The sequence below is a fragment of the Neomonachus schauinslandi genome, chromosome 4, assembly GCF_002201575.2.
Source record: "Neomonachus schauinslandi chromosome 4, ASM220157v2, whole genome shotgun sequence".
In the NCBI taxonomy this organism is placed as follows: Eukaryota; Metazoa; Chordata; class Mammalia; order Carnivora; family Phocidae; genus Neomonachus; species Neomonachus schauinslandi.
In genome coordinates this window covers 134,997,646-135,018,935 of record NC_058406.1, presented here as the reverse complement: position 1 = coordinate 135,018,935, position 21,290 = coordinate 134,997,646, and the positions used below count along the sequence as shown (strand labels likewise).

Sequence of the window (21,290 nt, the reverse complement as noted above, 5' to 3'; positions counted from 1 at the left end):
TCGGCTCAGGTCATGGTCCCAGGGTCCTGGGATCGAGCCCCGCATCAGGCTCCCCGTTTGGTGGGAAGCCTGCTTCTCCCTCTCCCTCTGCCTGCCGCTCCCCCTGCTTGTGCTCTCTCGCTCTGTCAAATAAATAAAATCTTAAAAAAAGAAAGAAAGAAAGAAAGGAAGGAAGAAAGAAAGAAGGAAAGGGCTTACAGGAAGCCCACCTCCCTGCAGGCCCCAAGTCCTTCCTATGCACTACCATCACGATAATCTCTGCTTCCCTCTTCAGAGCCCTTAATCAAACTGTGGGTTGCTTCTTTATCTGAAATCCCACTGGACTGTGATCTCTGTGAGGGCCTGCACTTCAGGTTTTCCTGGTCTTGACTTTCCAGCAACTGTTTGGCACAACAGATCAAGAAAATCTGCTTGCTTTCATGAATGCCAACGTGACTTTGTGCCCATTCCTAATCCCCAGCCTTCAGTCCCAATTTTTATTTTTTGCCGATCACAATAAATAGCTAAGCATACCATCTTGTCTCATTTACTTTCTCCCATGCTCTAAGGCTTCTCCTTCAGGGGAAACAAATCCCATTTACCTTATGAGTGCCTGAGGGCAAACAACATATGCAAAGGAAAATTGGCTTTTTGCCATAAAAAACACAAACTCAGCAGATTTTTCTTTCCTCCTAAATTTAACCCAATGAAGAAAAATGCTTATATCACCAAAGCTTCAGGCACCCCAGGGAAGTCACTGACAGCTGATTTCTCAATCTCTCCTCAAAGTACTATAGAGGGCAAATGCCTCCTGTTTTAGGATCTGTGCATTCACAGATTGGTGAAGGTGCTTAAAAATCATAAAATACTATATAGAGACTCATTAAGATATGTTTATGATCACTATATTCTTATTTCAAATTTAAGACTGTCCTTCAAACACAAAAGGATATAGAAGCATAGCCTCCCCCTCACTTGGGAGAATACCTTGGAAGCACAAAAAGTCAGCTATGTGAAAATAAACAATGAGGATAAGCTTAGAGCAAACAATATAGTGATCTGCTGGAATTCAAGTATGAAGACAGCAACATCCATCCCTAGCTAAATGTATCCACTTCCTTATGAGCTCTATCTCAGGTCATACCCCTTTTGAAATCTCATGGCAGGACAATAACAAACTGGATAAAATGTTGCCATTTGGAACCGGTGTGCCCAGAGTTAAAGAGAAAAAATTTTTGCCCCTTGGATCCTAATTTCAATAACACCTTTTTTTCTGTGGATATTTATTTAAGGTTTGTTGAGAAGGGTGCTGCGATGGTCCAAGCTTCTATGAACACATTATGGACTAGATCTGTTAGAATAAATTGATCATATTTTAGGAAATGGTTCAGTATGCCAGTATTCTTTCTGTTTTGTTTTATTTTATTTATTTATTTATTTATTTATTTATTTGAGAGAGAGTGAGCAAGAGAGAAGGAGCAGGGGGAGGGGCAAAGGGAGAAGTAGACTCCTTGCTGAGCAGGGAACCCAACATGGGGCTCGATCCCGGGACTCTGGGATCATGACCTGAGCTGAAGGCAGATGCTTAACCGACTGAGCCACCCAGACGCCCTTCTTTCTGTATTTTGAAAGAATTATTTTTAGAAATATTGCTTGAGTATCTGGGAAACACAATTAAGTGCTTATTTACATGCAGCATAAGTTAGCACTCACTGTATCTAGTAATTTAGATAGACAGTGAGTGGCCTACCCTGTCCACTTTTTTCCTACTGTGATTAGAAGGAAATCTCATATTTATAATGTCCCATACTGAGTGATCTGGTCTTACCTACTTCTCCAACTCCACCTTGCTTCTTGCCCAGTATGCTGTATCCACACTGGCCTTATCTGAGGTCCTCAAACACTTGAGAGTATTACTTGGCTGGGCCTTTGCGCATGCTGATGTGTCTGGAATGCTATTCTCTCACCTCTTTCCTGGCTGGCTGCTTCATAGACCTTAGAGCTTAGTCTAAAAGTCACATTCCTGGAAAAGCCTTCTTTGATTTTTCCTAACATAGCCCCTAGTTTTTCCTTTCATAGGGCTCACCCAATTTATTATTATTTGTTTGTATGTTGTCTCTTTCCTACTAGACTGTAAACACCTTGAGGGCAGGAGCCACATCTAACTTGTTCATTATTGAATCCCTAGTACATGGCCTGGCACATACCAGGCTCTCAATATATATTTATTGAATGAATGTATGAATACTAGATTGGAAAAATATATACGATGTTGGGTCTGTGAATTAGGTATTGCTTTTCATGGGTTTATATTTTATTAATCTCAACATACATTTAGAAATATTCACATAGCATCACTATTGAATTATACATACAAAGATAGTCAGACTACAGTAGTGGATTAGAGATTATTTTAAATAGTTTTGAGGAACCCCAGTTCTCCAAGGATTGGTGGCCACTGGAATAGATGTGGAAGGTTGAGAAGATTGTGCTAAATCTTGCGTATGCTAGGACATAACCCTGGAAATTGTCTTCTCATTCTTTCATTCATTTTTAAGAGATCCTTGGTAAAAACATTTTCTTCCTGAGACTTTTTAAAACATAAGCAGTGTAAATCTCTCTTCAAAAAGTCTAGTAAATTTAAGTAGTTAGTTGGTTCTAATTAATTGAGGTTTTTCGTGCACCTAACAATCACTGAAGTCTAACTTTTGCTTTTCTTTTTTCTGTACTTATGTAAAAGCCTTATTGAACTTTCTTTAACTCCTACTAGATGCTGTAGAGACAAAGTTGAGCTCCCCATGGTAGTCCGTGACCCAACGGGAAACGTGCATAAAGTTAGTTATAATTCAGTGTAGTCCAGTGGGGGAGTTATGCTCTCAGGAGGGCATCAGAGACAGTTTCCTATAGGAAGTGGCACACAAACTGGAACTTAACGGGTGCATAGAGCTAAACTGGGAAAAGTGGAAAGAAAGGGCACAGCGTGCACAAAGACGAGAAGCACTGAAACAACTATTTTGCTGTGTTCCAGGCATGATAAGCAGCTCACTGTTCCTGAAGCATAAACTTTGGAGGAGTGGAAACTATTGAAGCTCGAGAGGTAGTCAGGGCCAGGTGCAAGAAAGGGAGCTCGTATTGTATTAGGGCGCTTGGACTTTATACTCCAGGCCATGGGGATCCTCCAAAGGTTTCATGGGAATTGTTAATAGTTAATCTCTCTGGGAATATATCCAATGGAAGTGAAAACACTAACTTGAAAAGAAATCTGCGCCCCCATGTTCACAGCAGCATTATTTACAGTAGCCAAGGCATGGAAACAAAAAGCGTCTATCAATAGATGAATGGATACAGATGTTGTATCACGTATATATCTCTACATATATGTACAGATAGATACACAGGCACACACAATGGAATATTACTCAGCCATTAAAAAAATGAGGGGGGCACCTGGGTGGCTCACTTGGTTAAGCAACTGCCTTTGGCTCAGGTCATGATCCCGGGGTCCTGGGATCGAGTACATCGGGCTCCCTGCTCAGCGGGAAGCCTGCTTCTCCCTCTCCCTCCACCTGCCACTCCCCCTGCTTGTGCTCTCTCTCATTGTCAAATAAATAAATAAAATCTTTTCTTAAAAAAGTAAAAAAAAAAAGAGGAAATCCTACCATTTGTGACAACGTAGATAGACTTTGAAGGCACTATATGCTAAGTGAAATAAGACCTAGAAAGACAAATACTGTATACTCACATGTAGAATCTAAAAACAAAACAAAACTCATAGAAAGAGATTAGACTTGTGGTTATCAGAGGAGGAGGCTAGGGGGAGGGAGAGAGAGTTGGAGGAAGGTGATCAAAAGGTACAAACTTCCAGTTATAAGATAAATAGGTACAAGTGATGTAATGTACAACATGATGACTGTAGCTAACACTGCAGTGTGATAGATAGGGAAGTTGTGAAGAGAGTAAACCCTAAGAGTTTTCTTTTTTTCTTTCTTTTTACTGTATTTATATGAGAAGATGGATGTTAACGTATTGTGGTAATTGTTTCACAATGTATGTAAATCAAACAATCATGCTGTGTGCCTTAAATTTATACAGTGATATATATCAATTATTTCTCAATAAGACTGGGGAAAAAATAGTTAATCTCCAAGAACATGTGAATTGAAAAATTTTATGTAAATTACTTTCCATTTTTACACTACTAGCAGTTGGAAGAGACATATCATGAACAAAAACTTCAAAAGATTTACAATTGGGCACTCTTAATTATGTTTATTCCAAACACTTTCCACATCAAAACGGATGTTTAAAATGAATAAATTTGATATTGTGAAGTAGCCCATCTTTAGTCCTGATGTTTATTAAATAGAAAGATTAAAAAATCATCCAATTATTCTTGGAAAATGTGCATGAATGTGTGGTATTTGGAACTCTATTTTAGAACCCAAATGTCATAGACATCTGGACACAAAAATTATGCAAGAGAGACCTTTAGAAATGTGTTACTAATTATTGACTCTTCCCTGCAACAACACAACTGAGCCTTTGTTACACGCACTATGTGCAGTACTGCTATAGACTGGCTTTTTTCACATTATGGTTTATTTTCATAAGATATTTCTCATAACTAACATCACAAAGCACTTCATGGAGTTAATAATAAAGCTAGTAAGCCTCAGAAAGAAATGAATTATGTTAACAGTGATGAATAGATAAAACAATAGCTTAGAAAAAATTGTATAAGAAAGGAAGAGGAAGAAATATGATCAAGCTAGCTCAAGAATTAGGCAACTAGGAAAATGCAGGGCAACTAGCTATAATGGAGAGGCCGCGTGCAGCTGTGGAGTCAGGAGAACTGGATTCTAATACTGGTCTTATAACTTACCAGATATGTCTTTTCCTCTCTCTCTGCTCTAATTTATTATCCATAACATGAAAAGATGGTACTTTGCAATATTTAAGATCTCCTTCTGTTGTAAAATATAGTTTATAAGAGTTTAAAATACCATGAGTTCAACTACTATTAAGTAACAACTATATGCACCAGGAACGGTTCTCAGTGAGAGTGTCTAAGAACCAGGCAAGATCCTGGTTCTCATAGAGCTTAAATTCTAGTGGGGAGGAAAGACAAACAGAGAAAGAGCTATAAACAAAATAGTCGTAGCTAGTAGCAGGAACTATGAAGAAAATAAGACAGGATCATATTCTAAAGAGGAACTGGGTGGTTTGGGGCAACATTACAGAGACAAGCAGGGAATGGCTAAGATCTAAAGAGAGAAAAGAATCCAAATTTGTGAAATCCAAGAGCCAAGACATTCCTGATGGAAGTTACAGTGCCAAAGACCTGGGTAGAGGACAGACTAGATTTCCTTGAGAAACACAGAGAAACCAGTGGGGTTGGAATATAGAAATGAGAGGAAGAAGGACCAGGAAAAAAAGGTAAACTAAGTCATGTAGATCCTGATAGGCTATGGGAGGAAGTTTGAATTTTATTATTTTATTTTATTTTATTTTATTTTTTTTGCAATGGGCAGCACCAGGAGAAATTTAAGCTGGAAAGTGACATGATCTAATTTATTTAAAAATATCGCTTTGGCCACTGTCTTGGGGCTTGATTGCAGATGGCACAGGGAAAGCAAAGAAACCAATTTCAGAGGCAAAATGCCAGGTAAGAGATAATGGTAACCTGGACTAAAATGAACAGGGAGAGGCCTGAAATGTACTGAGTGGTGATGTATTGGTCTAAATCCTCGTATTTAAATGCCTTCAGTGTTAATGTGATACTCTAGAAGCTGGCTCAGATCAACTCATAAATTTTGTAACCTTGATTTAAATTCAGTGAAAAATGAAGGAGGTCAGCAAGGATAAGAGTAATGCCAAATAAATGTCATTTGCTCTGAAAATTTCTGTACTGAATTTGGTGCCATGCATATTTGGGGATTTTCACTCAGGTTTGCAAATACAGAAAAATGGAGTATTTAGAAAAAGAAATCATATATCTTTATGATAGTTTGATGACCAGCACAGATTACAATAGGTACTGCTGTCTATATTTTTTAAAATATATGACTTTATTCAGCAGTCTATTTTGTGAAACATTAAATATTTTCAAAGGATGGTCTTCTTACTTTGAACAATTCCTCTAAACCAATCTGGTGCAATTAAACAACTGTAACTGTCCTTTTTTTTCTTTCTTTGAGATTTTATTTGTTTATTTGTCAGAGAGAGCACACAAGCAGGGGTTGCTGCAGGCAGAGGGAGGAGCAGGCTCCCTGCTGAGTAAAGGGCCCTATGTGGGACTCGATCCTAGAACCCTGGGGTCATGGCCTGAGCCCAAGGCAGACACTTAACCGACTGAGCCACCTAGGTGTCCCAATTGGAGCTATCCTTAAAAATATGTAAAACATACCAGTTTCTACTGCTGTTTCATTACATTTGTAAACACACTGGTCAATAACAGTAGAAAATCAAGACGTGTACTCAATTCAGAGAGAGCTAAGGAATAAAGGCTGTTACAATTGCCTATTTCTTATTTAAAAATATTAGCATTCTATATCAATGTGTATAATATAAATAGACACTTCCTAGGTTTAAAAAATGTCATTTGTAGGCTGCTTACTTAAAACTTGGGAATAATTTTCCCATAGAAATAATATAACTTCCCAGGCCAGCCCAAAAATATCTGTTTATTATATGTAGTCAATATTATATGGTCAAATATTAGTGAGTGGTACCATACCTTAAGGTTACAGGAAGCATAAGGGCCCCCTTATACAAGAGGAATATAAAGAATAAAAATATTTACATGCTTTCTCTAGATGTAGGCATAACTCTGAAAAATTATTTTGCCATACAATAATTTTGAGATTCTACTGTCTCCTTCTGTGCAGCTCTCAGCCCTAAAAGTCCTGGGCTTTTAGATTACCTGGGCAGCTACTAGTTAATTAAACCCAATTTTGTATACACCCCAAATTGCTCTTTACCCTCTAATTATCTGCCTCCTCTCCTTGCCAAAATGATTCTAGTTTTTCCTCAGTGTCATTTAAAAGTTAGGAAAGCAATCTGACTAAACAACATATTAGTCTAGGACTTTTTTTAAAAGATTTATTTATTTATTTATTTATTTTTATTTGACAGACACGGTGAGAGAGGGAACACAAGCAGAGGGAATGAGAGAGGGAGAAGCAGGCTTCCTGCTGCGCAGGGAGCCCGATGCAGGGCTCGATCCCAGGACCCTGGGATCATGACCTGAACCAAAGGCAGACGTTTAACGACTGAGCCACCCAGGCGCCCCTAAACAACATATTAATCTATAAATGGCTGGTCAATAAGTAAACTTCAGAACTATGTGTTCCTTAAAAATGGATGCCTATTAACTTGAGTGAATCCCTAACATAAATTCAGGTAATCTAATAAAAGAATTATTACAGAATCTGGGATAGCATATATTAAAGGGAAAAAGAATGGCGCTCCATAATTTTTCCACTTTCTTTACTTCCAGAATCTCAGCTCTGTAAGAGCTCCACGTATAAATTCCTTCATGCATTTTAACCGAGTAAGTCTTTACTACAGTTCTGAGTGGGTAATGTCCTACTTGCAGAAGAAATTGATATAACTCTACTATTCTCAGCTATATATTGAGGATCCATCCCCTTAGAATATACCCCTGGTGAGCTTTTCCCCCAAGCAGGGCTAAGCACCAAACCTTCACTCATCTAAGAGTCACCTTTTCCTCTCCACTCAAATAGTTCTTGAAATCTTTCATGTTTTCTATAAAGTTTTCCTAGGCTGGTCAGAGAACAGTAATTGCATATATGGTGCCACTCTGTCTGGAACTGAGATAGATTGCCTCCTATTTGGTGACAGGGTAGAAAAGAGTTCTAGACCAGTTTTTGTGCTGCTGCAGTTACTAAGCCTAAGCAAGTCATTTCCATTTTGTGTGTCTGTTTCCTCATCCAACTGGAAGATGAATGTGTGTGTATAGGGGGTTGTAAGGGATATGTAATACCTGGTCATCTTCTCTACCAAATTGATGTCCAGATCAAGTGAGATGATTTATCTGAAAACTCTTTGAATAAATAGAAAGCATTGTATTTTAAAACACAGCTATTTGTTGAGCTCTCGCTAAGTCCAGGTTCTGTGCCTGGTACTTCTCTGTGCTTTATATCATTTAATCAACAAAGAAGAAGGTATTAGTAACCCCATTCTACAGAGGAGGAAATGGAGGCTTAGATTGGTTAAATGCCAACAGTCCAAAGGATGTGGTCAGCCCTCTAGTCATGTGGCACGTTGGTGGGAGAGCCGGACTGTGAGCCCAGGCCTATCTGGCTGCAACGCCCATCCCTTTACCTGGCTTATACTGCCACCCATTTCACACAGGGAAGTCAGTCCTAGCTGCCTCATCTCTTCTTATGAACCCTAAATACGCTTATCCCTAAAACATACAATCTCAATCCAATCTACTAATTTTTTATAGTGACTTACTCTATTTATTTTGCTATTCATGTGTTACATGTCAATGTACTCTGTAAAATCCATGAACTTCTTTAAGGCCCCTTTTCTCTAGTGTTCTTTATATCATTACTATGCTTATACAGACATATAAGCAAACTTTCTAAGTATTTTATGATGAGGAGGGGGAAGAATCAAGAATCTAGGTTGGTGGGAGGGTGAATGAATCTATTGAAAAGGGTCCCCAAAACAAATGCTCCTCACAGGAACAACGGAGAGTGTTCAGATTTCTAAGTGGCCAGCTATAGTATAGTTAAGCACCAAAATATGCTAATACTGTGTAAAGATAATTTTAAAAGTTGTGTGTGGGTAGTGAGTTGTGAGTCATATACTGAAAGAAGCTTAGGGTTTTTTTTTTTGTATTATATAAATAATTGGAATCACATTTCAAAAAAGTGCCCAAAATAGAGCAACTAGGATTAAAACCTTTAAAAAAAATACATTGAAGGGACGCCTGGATGGCTCAGTCAGTTAAGCATCTGTCTTTGGCTCAGGTCATGATCCCAGGGTCCTGGGATCAAGTCCCGCATCGGGCTCCTTGCTCAGTGGGGAGCCTGCTTCTCCCTCTGCCTGCTCTGCCTACAGGTCTCCCTGCGTGTGCTCTCTCTGGCAAATAAATAAATAAAATCTTTAAAAAATATATATTGAATAATTTCTTTTTTTCTGAGAAGCTGACATTGGTTTGTATCTACATAGTAGATCAAAACCAAGTATTTTTTTTATCTCTCTTATACAGGTGTGAAACATAATGCAGATAATGCACAAGTTATGCCCTTCCAGGCCATGAATAATTGTGGCCAACCTTGGACAAGAAGTCGGTCATCCCAAGAGTAGAATTAAAAAAAAAAATGAAGTCAACTCCTGGGCTACACAGAGAATACCTGTACACACACTCTCTTCTGAGCCTCTGTGACTGCGGGAAACCACGGGGGAGATGATGTGAACAGAGCCTCTCTACTAGCCTCTGGCAGTGAGTAATTCTTCTACCCAATATAACTTTATGAAGGTCACCTCCCATCTGCTTTTGAGTTGAGGCAGAAAGAGAAATGTTTTGGAGGGTCAGTATGAGAAAGATTCAGCTCTTTGTGTTTAATTTTGCCTCTTCCTTTTCAAAACGTTATCTTGGGACTGTAGTTGTCAAAACCATCATGTGTGGAGTCTAGTCACTATCTAGGGAACTACTGTGAGGTACTTCCAGAATGCTATTGCCTAGGATCAAAAATCGGAAAGTATAAAAATATGGAAGATAAGACCTGTCTTCTATAGAAGAAACCGGTTGTAACTGAATGCCTGAGAAAACTGCGACCATCCAAGTCTTACCAGAGTGATTGCCTTATTCCCCCATCTACATGTAAGGTGATTGAGAGGAAGTAAAAATCATAACTAGGAGAACAAGGCCAGACCAAGACAAAAGGCTGAGTAGCAAACTGTCAAGGGTGAGAGGGGGGAGTTCTGAGGTCACCTATTTATTATGCCCTGTCTTAAACAAAACAAAACAAGTCAAAATTGTTAGCAGACTGCAAGAATCTAGGCAGTGGGAAAAACCAAACTCATCTCCCCAAACAGAAGAGTTGGTAGTGTTTCTCCTGCACTGGTCAGGAGAAAGTCATTTACCCTACCAGACGCAGTGTGTCCAGGTCCTGGAGAGTAAGTGGACTCTGTTACAGTGAAGTCAGGAATATTTCATCTGGCTTTTTTTTTTTGGTCTGGAAGAAATGTCTCATAAGACTGGCCAGTGTTCCTTTGTTACGAGTCCACATTCAACAAGTAGCCCTCTGATTTCTAATTTTACCTCCTATTTAAGACAGGAGTAGATATGAATAGCAAGGTCTCTAAACATGTCTGTATCTTTTATTGTTAATTAATACGTTTGCATTTTGTTTTATATCTCAAACTTTTATGACTGTTGAGGTTAATAGCTACACCTAATAATTGAGTCAGTTCAAGTTCATTTTCAAGGTCAAATTTCTTGGACACACCTCGACATATCTGGACTAAAACCTAAAACACATGATTAGAGCAGAATAAAGCAAATAGGTTGACCAGCTAGCTTTTCTCTATGATTACTTTATGCCATACTACTATAACTCCAACAACAGGAAGAAGATTTTTGTGGTAGGTGAAATAATTTTTTGCACTTCATGACTGAAGACAAAGAATGAGCAAATGCTATAGGTGACAGAGGCAATAACACTGTTTCAGTTCCAAGCATCTGGCTTTTGAAAACATTTGCATGAGAGTTAAAAACTTTTCAAGTTGTGTGCATGCCCAATATCATTTAACATAGCTAAAGACTGTTATACAATATTGAGGAATGCAATCAATCCTTAAGTTATGTGTCCTATTCCATGTTAGGCGTTATGTACAATGTCTGGAAATCCTAAGTGAACAAGGCACACAAATAAATAACTAAAATAATCAGTGATGAATTGTGAGATCATGTACAAGGCATAGTGATGGCAAGGGACAGAGAAGTCCCTGATCTTGGGGCTAAGACAGCTCCCTCTGAGCTATGTTTTGAAAGAAATGCCATGTATTGCTGTCTTGGCTGAGGAGGAGAAAGGGAATTCTAGGTAGAGGAAATGGCTGGGAAGCAAAGCCTGGAAAGTATGAAACAGATTGGTTTGTACAGCACATTGCTGGAATATTGTCCAGGCAACAGGAAGAGGTAGAAGGCATGCCTGTTAATGACTTAATCAAGTGGGTGTTGGAGGGGTTGTTGGTGACACTGAAAATAGGGAAACAACATGACATTAAGGAAAGTGTCGCTGTCGTGACAAAAAGGCAAAGGTGAGCAGGAGAGAGGAAGACCAGCAAAGAGTGTAGGTCCTGAATTAAGGCAGTTGTAATGAGACTGAAAAAGAAAAGGCAGGTTTGCGAATGGTTTGGCAGCTAGAACCAGGAGGGCTTTGTGACAGATTGTGTTTGGGGGCGAGAGAGGGAGGAACTAGCATAACGCCTAAATTACTGGCTTTGGAACATAGGGATCTTTTATTATATCTTTCTCTAAACCATTATACATTATTCATTGTGAGATTGAAGATGTGCCTGTGTAGTGAAACATCATTCATTTCCGACTAAGGGAATCCCTAGATTAGAAATCAACCCCACCTACTCCCATCCATGCTTTTCCTGTCCATTTTGTGCTTTTCTCAGGAAGCTATGAGATCTGGCTCCAGGGGAAAAACAAAAACAAAAACATGTATAACTAAAACAGACCGATTGTCCTAGAGAAAGAAAAATATGAAAGCCAGAAGATACAATTAAACACATTTGGAATGCTTAGAACTAAGTGTCCATGGCTTTATCACAGACTGTAGCTGTGCTTGGTGTATACAGCTCTGCCTGGTTTTCATTAAGCAAAGAAACTGGCTTTCAAGAGCAAAAATGTAAAAACTTATCAAGTTACAGGATAACCAGAGACTTGTGCTTGAAAATTTAGATGTATATTAACAAAATTCCATCTTGATTTTTTCTACTGGATAAAAATAATGAAGCAAATATATATTATTCTTTTTTTTTAAGATTTTTTAAATTTATTTATTTTGACAGAGAGAGAGAGAGAGAGAGACAGCAACAGCGAGAGAGGGAACAAAGGCAGGGGGAGTGGGAGAGGGAGAAGCAGGCTTCCCACTGAGCAGGGAGCCCGATGTGGGGCTTGATCCCAGGACCCTGGGACCATGACCTGAGCCCAAGGCAGACACTTAACGACTAAGCCACCCAAGCGCCCCAAATATATATTATTCTAAATGTGTATTGCATTCTCATATTAAGGATGTTGGAGGGTTAAAAAGTTTACAGGAATAGTATTTCTCAGATTTTGCTCAGAGTGTCATATTGCTTCATATCTTGCCTCTGTGTGACCATTAGGGAGGCATTCTAGTGTCGTGGTCGGTAAGCTAAGCTCTGGAGTTAGATTGCCCCAGATCAAACACTGACTCTGTCACTTATGCCTCTGGACACTTCATCAGTTGCCCCTGCTATCTTGTCACACACATGAAGCTAATAATATCAACATGATCTTTGGGCAGAGCCCAATTCCAACATAGAAATATTAGATAGAATTTGACTTCAAGAAATATATGATCTAATTCAGTGGTGCTCAAACTTTATTGGGCATTAGAATCACCTGGAGGGCTGGTTAAGACACAGATTGCTGGGCCCACCCCCACATTTTCCAATGTAGTAGATCTGGGATGGGGATCAAATATTTGCACATCTAGCAAATTCCAGGTGATGGTCTGGGGCCTATACTTCGAGAAATACTGATCTAATTGAAAAGAGAATTCTTTAGGAAAAAAAAGAAGAGAGGCATAATAGTACTTAGAAAACATGAGTATAGGGGTGCCTAGGTGGCTCAGTCGGTTAAGCGTCTGCCTTTGGCTCAGGTCATGATCCCAGGGTCCTGGGATTGAGCCCCTCATCAGGCTCCCTGCTCAGCGGGGAACCTGCTTCTCCCTCTCCCGCTCCCCCTGCTTGTGTTCCCTCTCTCGTTGTCTCTAGCTCTGTCAAATAAATAAATAAAATCTTAAAAAAAAAAAGAAAGAAAGAAAGAAAACATGAGTATACAGTTTGTCACAATTTTATTTAGGAAGCTAGACTATAGACACTGGGAAATCCAGTGGCTGATGAGCCATTAAGTGAGAATCACGAACTTTGTTTTATTACTAGGATGACCTTGAGTTTCTACCATTGTAGGAATGCATCCCCATAATGAGAGTATGCATTAGCCCCACTCAGAGAAACCAATTAATTCAACTCACCTTTTCCAGTATTTTAGGGTTTTATGCTTGAACCTGAACCAGACCAAACCATGAACCATCAACTGGTTATACCAGACTAATTTGTTGAACTCCAGAACTAAATTAAATCCGAGGGACGCCTGGGTGGCGGTTAAGTGTTTGTCTTCAGCTCAGGTTATGATCCCAGGTTCTGGGATCAAGTCCTGCATGGGGCTCCTTGCTCTGCATGGAGCCTGCTTCTCCCTCTGCCTGCCGCTCCCCCTGCTTGTGCTCTCTCTCTGACAAATAATAAAATCTTCAAAAATAAATAAATTAATTAATTAAATCCCAGATACCCTTATACCCTTTCCCTCAAGTGTGAGCCAAATGAAAGAGATTTGTTTTAAAAAAAAAATGAACTAGGGGCGCCTGGGTGGCTCAGTCGTTAAGCTTCTGCCTTCGGCTCGGGTCATGATCCCAGGGTCCTGGGATCGAGCCCCGCATCGGGCTCCCTGCTCCGCAGGAAGCCTGCTTCTCCCTCTCCCACTCCCCCTGCTTGTGTTCCCTCTCTAGCTGTATCTCTCTCTGTCAAATAAATAAATAAAATCTTTAAAAAAAAAAAATGGGGCGCCTGGGTGGCTCAGTTGGTTAAGCGGCTGCTTTCGGCTCAGGTCATGATCCTGGAGTCCCTGGATCGAGTCCCGCATCGGGCTCCCTCCTCAGCAGGGAGTCTGCTTCGTCCTCTGACCCTATCCCCTCTCATGTGTTCTCTCTCTCTCATTCTCTCTCTCTCAAATAAATAAATAAAATCTTTAAAAAAAAAAAAAATGAACTAGTTCAAATTAGAAACAAACCTTTTAGTTTTTTAAAACAATTGAAATCCAAGATCATATTTCCTAACATACCAATTCATTAAAAGTGAAATGAAACAAAACAAAACGCTGTTTAAGGGGTACTTAGTACCCCTGTACTAAGTAACAAGTAGTTGACTGAAATGCTAAAATAGTAAATCCCTCTAAGAGTCTGGGTCCCAGCAAGAAAAAACATTCCACTCATAGGTTTCAAATCAAGACACTTTAATGAAGGAATTCCTTGCGGTGATGTGGGAAGGGATTTAAGGAAACAAAAGAGTGATGTTGGGGAAGACAGGCAACAGCAGAAAGTCATTACCAAGGGGTCTAAGAGGCTGAAGAAGAACATGGCCTTTACTGAACCCAGTGAGAAGAGCCGTGGAAAAGACAGGAGATTTAGTCTTGGGGAACACCCCATCCCCACCCCACCCCCATACACCACAACATACACAAATTAGAATAGGGTTGCTTAATCAAGGAGATGGAGAAGAAATACCCCAGCCTTTCTCTCCTCCCAGCCTCTGATCACTTCCTGATGCCTCCCCCTGTCTGAACTGAAAAATCTGGTGTCAGTGGAGCCCCAGTGACTGATCTACAGGGTCAGCTTCCTGGCAGAGCAGGGCAAGTGGTGGAGGCCAAATGGAGACTGACCAACACAATCTCCCTTTTCACTAAGTTAATGCTAGACATTAGATGAAGGATTAGTAGCTGAGTTAATGTCTGTAAAATGCTTGGAGAAGTCCCTGGCAAGGAAGAAGCATTGTACTCTGAAAGTTAGCTGTTACTGTTGCTACAGGCTGGCCCTATTTTGTGGATAAGGAAACTAAGGCTCATGGTCTTTAAGCAACTTTTCCTTGGTTAGTGCTAGTGACAGAGCCCACACTCAAATGCAGGTTTTCAGATTCCAATTTTGTACAAATTCTGCTATGAAAATTGACTATCACAACATGTAAGGTAATGTGTTGCATACATAATTAATTTTATAATTTCTTGCTTTTAGGGAAAAAAACATCCTTATTTACTCTCTGGACCGGACTAAAGAAATCTGAAACCAAATTAAGACCTTATATATATAAATAAAATAAAATGAACTATTATTTCAAAGACAGTTCCGCACATATAATAGTAGTTACAGTGATAGTAATGGTGATATTAGTAGTAATTGCAATAGTTGTTAAAATTTTTGAATGTTTATTTTATATCTAGTGCTATGCTATTTTTCATGTCTTGTACTAATATAACCACTAACCTATGTCACTTTTTTTAAATTTGAGTATAGTTGACACGCAATGTTACATTAGTTTCGGGTGCATTACGCTATGCTCACCACAAGTATAGCTCCCATCTGTCCCCATACACCACTATTACAATACCATTGACTATATTCCAAATGCTGGGCCTTTTATTCCCATGACTTATTCATTTCATAACTGGAAGCCTGTATCTCTCACTTTTGGGCAATTTTGCCCATTCCCCTCCTCCACGTCACCCATTTTTTATTTCCTGTTTTTCTTTCTTTCTTTCTTTCTTTTTTAACTTGGAAATAGTCTACTTGGAGGATTTTGCAATTGGTGAGTTAAATAAATTTTACCTTACTCTGCTGGCCCTTGTCTGACCATTTAAGGTTTTATAAGATCATTTAAAATGTGATGTATATAGTATCTTCAAAAGAAAAAATACCTCCGAGATAACAATGTATTTTTTCCCTGTAACTGTTGGAGAACGTGTTCATCCCATTATCCTGCCGTGATACAAAATTAGCCCTAAGGCCAGAGGCGTGAATTGGCCATGCATTCAGTATTTGATTACATGAAATAAGACATCTTGAAAATAAACACAGTTAGCTTCTTATTTGTGTCAGGTCAGCTTTTTTGGCAATAGATTTTAAACAATGAGATAACCATTTACCCTTAGGTCTTTGCATTTTAGGTTTTTAGAGTTTCAGTTCAAAGAAGGTATAATCAGTAAGCTGAAAAATCACATGTACATTTTCAGTCAGCTAAAGAAACAAACAAAAAATGTTTTTTTTCAGTGGAGATGATTTCTATCCTGTCACACTATCTGTCACTTTTTCTCTGATGATGGAGCAATTATCAGACAACGACACTCTAACCAGTGGCTCATCGTGAAATTTCAGTTCTTTCTTGGCAGTCAAGTTTCAGAGTTGTCAGTAAGAGTCCTTGTCACAATAGCATTAGAGAGATGTCTGTACTTTGAAAATCAACCACATGAAAGAAAACAATCTTAGATGTACACCTTGTGCTTCACTTTCTACTTTGTCGTCTACTTACAGCGTGGGTTGGCCCAAAAGAAGTTACCTAATTATAGTATAAGCTGAACCATATGAAAGTCCAATATTTGGCCAATTATTGATTGCTAAATGCCAATTTGACATCGGACAGCAATGTCATATTGTTTGTCTTAGTAGTTCTGATACTGATTGAAGCAGTCCATGCCCATGGAACAGTGACATTTCATTTACAGCCTCTTGTAAAATTCACACCGTTGGTAAACATACTGCCTCTGCACATTCAACAAATGAGGGTCACTTTTAATTTTTTCCCCTTTTGTTGAAGATTTCAAGCAAATATGAATGTCCAAGAAATCTGTGCAATTGAGATTTTAAGGTGTTTCTAAAGGGTTTATACACGTAAAGTGTCTACCCAAATTCCTGGCATAAGATAGGTGCTCAGAATAATTGAGTCATTAGGTCACTAGTCTGAGTATATCTAATGGTAATATAGTAGCATACTGTGGTATGGTCTTTACTGGTTACACAATGCTGTTACAAGCATTATTTTACTTAGAGTCCACTTCCTAACCCATTCAACTGACATGTCGAATCATATTCCGAGTTTAAAAGGCAGTATTGCATTATTACATAAATACTCTTCTAGTTAGCAGAGAAGCTGAAAAGAAAAGGAAAAGATTTTTTATGCATTTGTATAAACTGGATATTAGAAAATGTCATAGTTATGTTTATTTCTCTCATGAGATTGGGAGGTAATTTCTTACACACAGTTGTCTGTCTTGTGGTGAACTTGAGGCATTGACTTATGTGATTAACAAGGAAACATCAGCATTTATAAAGAGTTTTGAGGAGTGAGATACTGATTTTATAATTCTGGCACTATACTCCAATTCTCATTTCTTGTGTCTACCCAAATTCTTACAATTTGACAAGTTCGCTAAAACCCCTGTATTTTAGTTTCTCTTTGATGTTACTATCACTTCTCTTAATACAGAGGAAACTGTGTGCTGCAACAGGCGGATGGGCAGATGAGTCAGCTGGCTGTGCCCACGGTACACATGGCCCACAGGTGTTTGTTTGGCTTTGGTATACTTTATGGGCAGAAGTTTTTAAAGGGTCCCACGCCACTTTACGCATCTATTTTTTCTGCAGTTCCTTTGTACCAACCACATCTACAGAACAGGCCCTAAAGTTTAGAAGTTTTAACCTCCAGAGGAGAGGAAGTTTGGTGATTTCCTCAGCAGTTTGGGGCCAAGTTAGATCCCAGGACTTGGCAGGTGCAGATTTACAGTGCAGATTAGATTCAGCAGGTCTGTGGCCTGGAGTGTTGCATGTTTAATAAATCCATAGGGGGTCCTGATGCTGTTGCTCAATGGACCACACTTTACTCTGAGTAGCAAAGAATGAGACATTTCTACTTTTTTGACCTACTGGTATCTCAGAAGTAATGAGACCAAGCTCAAACTTACCATCTTCCTCCCAAAACCAGATAGTCTTCCTCTTGAGTTCTTACTAATTTTTACTGTTACTAATTCTCCACCAAACCTCAGAGTAATGCAAGGCTCCTTCTTATGCCTCCCACTACCAAATGCAAAACAGTTTTGAAGTTCTGATTCTTCCCTCTTGTCTATTAAGCCCATTCCTTACTTTTCATTCTGCTGCTACTACTGGACCAGATTCTAGGACCTTTTGTTCCTAACTGCTCAGCCAGCTCTTCCCATCTCCACTCAGCCTACTCCGCTCCATTCACAACTGCCATTCTAAAAAGCAGTGCTTAGGGGCGCCTGGGTGGCTCAGTCGTTAAGCATCTGCTGTTCGGCTCAGGTCATGGTCCCAGGGTCCTGGGACGGAGCCCCGCATCGGGCTCTCTGCTCAGCGGGAAGCCTGCTTCTCCCACTCCCCCTGCTTGTGTTCCCTCTCTCACTGTGTGTCTCTCTCTGTCAAATAAATAAATAAATTCTTAAATAAATAAATAAATAAATAGATAGATAGATAGATAAATAAATAAATAAATAGAAGTGCTTATTTATAGTAATATTCTGCTGAAAACCCATCTGGAATAGAGTCTAGAGGACCTTACCCAGAACTCCAAGCCCCACTCTCTGGCCCCTCTTTTTCCATGCTTATCTCCTTATGTATGTTCTTACATGCAAACCTTATGGATTACCTGAATACTTTGGTGCTTTCAGTTCTCCTGACTGTCCCAAGTTCCTGTGTTACTCTAAGTGTCATATGCATGCTACAAGATGTAAGCACCTGAAAGAGCCTGGAGTGAACAGCTTCATGACCCAAGTGGCATTTCATTGGGCCTCGAGGGTAATAAGGATTTCTACAGAGATTATTAACTGTTTCTTTCTACATTTCTGTATTGTTGGATTATTTAATGGACTTTCATAATTAAAAAAAAAAGAAATTCAATAAGTTTAAATTGTTAATGAATAGATTAATAACAACAACAAAAGAGCATCCCTTGGGCTTCTGTTTCCATTGCACAATCCATAACCAAGCAGGTATCCCATTGCAATTATTTTTCTTGCTTCTGTTTTACACCAAGCTTCTTCCCAGGAGGGAGCAAGCCTTGTTCATCTTTGTATCTCCAGCATTGAGTATAGTGTGTAGTACAAGGCAGGCATTCAATCAGGAGGATCCAGGGTTTGGAGCCTGAAGTTCATACAATATAGGAGCCCCTCTTTAAGAAATAGAGTTGAAAATTTTCTCTAAATTTTCAAGAACATATGATCTGGAGAAATACATTGCTAGGGCCCCTTATAGGTTCTTGGAAGGGGGCCATGCAAATGTGGGGGTTGGAGGTGGGCGGTACATCCCAAAGCTTAAACTGCTTTAACCCCATAGTATAGCCTCTTCTGCTCCATAATTTTTTTCTGTTGTTGTTGTTGGGTTAGTAGTATTATTTTAATGAAAGAAAGATTGAGTGAATCTTTTTTTCTCCCATGTACAAGTCATCTTTTATTGAGTGTTAATTCTAAAGTAGAATATGAAAGAACTCAAGGGTGCCAGGCAAGGGTCATGGTCAGGAATGCAGAATGTGCCTCCACACTGGGCCCTCTTCAGTGGTGCTTGCCTAGCCACTCATGTTTGAGTTCCTTGTGGTGATGACAGTAGTTGAAAAGCACATAAGCGGGCACCTGGGTGGCTCAGTCGTTAAGCATCTGCCTTCGGCTCAGGTCATGATCCCAGGGTCCTGGGATCGAGTGCTGCGTCAGGCTCCCCACTCAGTGGGGAGTCTGCTTCTCCCTCTGCCTGCAGCTCTGCCTACTTGTGCTCCCTCTGTTTCTCTGTCAAATAAATAAAATCTTAAAAAAAAAAAAAAAAAAGAGAAGCACATAAGCTGCCAGCACCATAGAAGTCCCAAGGACACCTGCTTTCTTCACATTGACATACTTGATGTAATACCAGCAGTAACCTCTTTGAAATGCTCCAGCAGTGCCTTTAGGATGAAATCCCACATCAGTATCCAGCTTGGCAGGTCTCCTAGTTTGACCACCACGAGCTGCTGCTTCTTCACTGGTATGGATGACTCCATCTTGGAGTCCTGAGGGTCTGCTATCAATATTGAGTGAATCTTACTGATTCACTGTAATTTTCACATCTGTGACCTTTCATGTTGTCCTCTCTGAGCATGGGGCACCTGGCATCCATCTGAGGGTGTTCCACTTTTAGGAAACCGACTTCCTTTAGGTTACATGCTACAAGGGCACTGGGTTTCCTGGAGTTTGTAGGAATTTCAGATACCCTGGGATCATTCTTTAACAGCACAACCTTCACTAACAAATGTTCTAATGAAGACAGTTTTCAGACTCTGTTTGTATTTTGAAATGAAAACATTGCCTTATAACACCACCATTCTCTAAGTCTTTCAAAATGTGTTCCAAATATTTCCTTCTAATTGGAAACTTCCCTATGAAATAATGGACTTTGAATTCAGTTTATATTTTTTCTGATGCTTTTCAAGGGCACATTTCTTACAGCTAGTTTTACAAGAGGGAACACTTCTTGTAAAAATATGAGACCCCTTTGTAGTTTCATGGTTTTTTTTTTAAGATTTTTATTTATTTATTTGTTTATTTATTTGAGAGAGAGAATGAGAGAGAGAGAGTGAGAGAGCATGAGAGAGAGGAGGTTCAGAGGGAGAAGCAGACTCCCCGCCGAGTGGGGAGCCAGATGCGGGACTCGATCCCGGGACTCCAGGATCATGACCTGAGCCAAAGGCAGTCGCCCAACCAACTGAGCCATCCAGGCACCCCATAGTTTCATGTTATTAAAGAATATTTGTGTATATATATATATATATATATATATATATATATGAAGTACATTTCATATATATGTATTTCACTCTTAAATATTTCAGAAGAAAATTACTGAGATTCATTAATATTTGCTATTTGTGTGAAGAGGGGCAGCTGAAAGGTACATTGGTCAACATCTCCCTATCTAAAGGTCGTTCCCCTGCCCCAGTTACTCTGTAGTCACCCTGTTTGTTGCATTCATAGCACTTACACCAAACTGTTACTGTCTTGCTCATATCTTTGTTTGTTTATCTAGGCACCTCCTAGATGATGGGTAAATCTTCAATGTCAACTGTTCTTTAATGACACTACTGGTTGCAAAGACTTTCATTTCCCACCAGGTCTTTAGATTCTAGGTCTGCAAAATGCTGTATGAGAAGAGAACCACTCTCCCTGGTTGATCCTTGTGTGCTTCTCAAATCGGCTCCGAAGGGCTAAATTTACGAGAACCTCTCAGCCCCGTCTTCCTCTCAGGTGCCAGCTGACTCCTTCCCTCTCCCTTCCACTGCCTGCTCACTAAATCAGCCTGGTAGTCCTTGAGTGCCTTTGTTCACTCCATTTCCTCTGGATTCCTCCCCTCCTCCAACCCTTGCCAGCTCATGTGGAGGAATGATTTGAGCCATAATTTTCCTTTTGATTAGCCAAGTGATCTTGGACAGACCTCTCTGAA

The 21,290-nt window shown here is 39.6% G+C and overlaps 1 pseudogene; it reads right to left on the bottom strand.

The window, feature by feature from the left end:
• Nucleotides 1–19,378: 19,378 nt before the first annotated feature.
• LOC110579109 lies at nt 19,379–19,854 on the bottom strand (annotated as a pseudogene).
• Between the last annotated feature and the right edge of the window lie 1,436 nt (nt 19,855–21,290).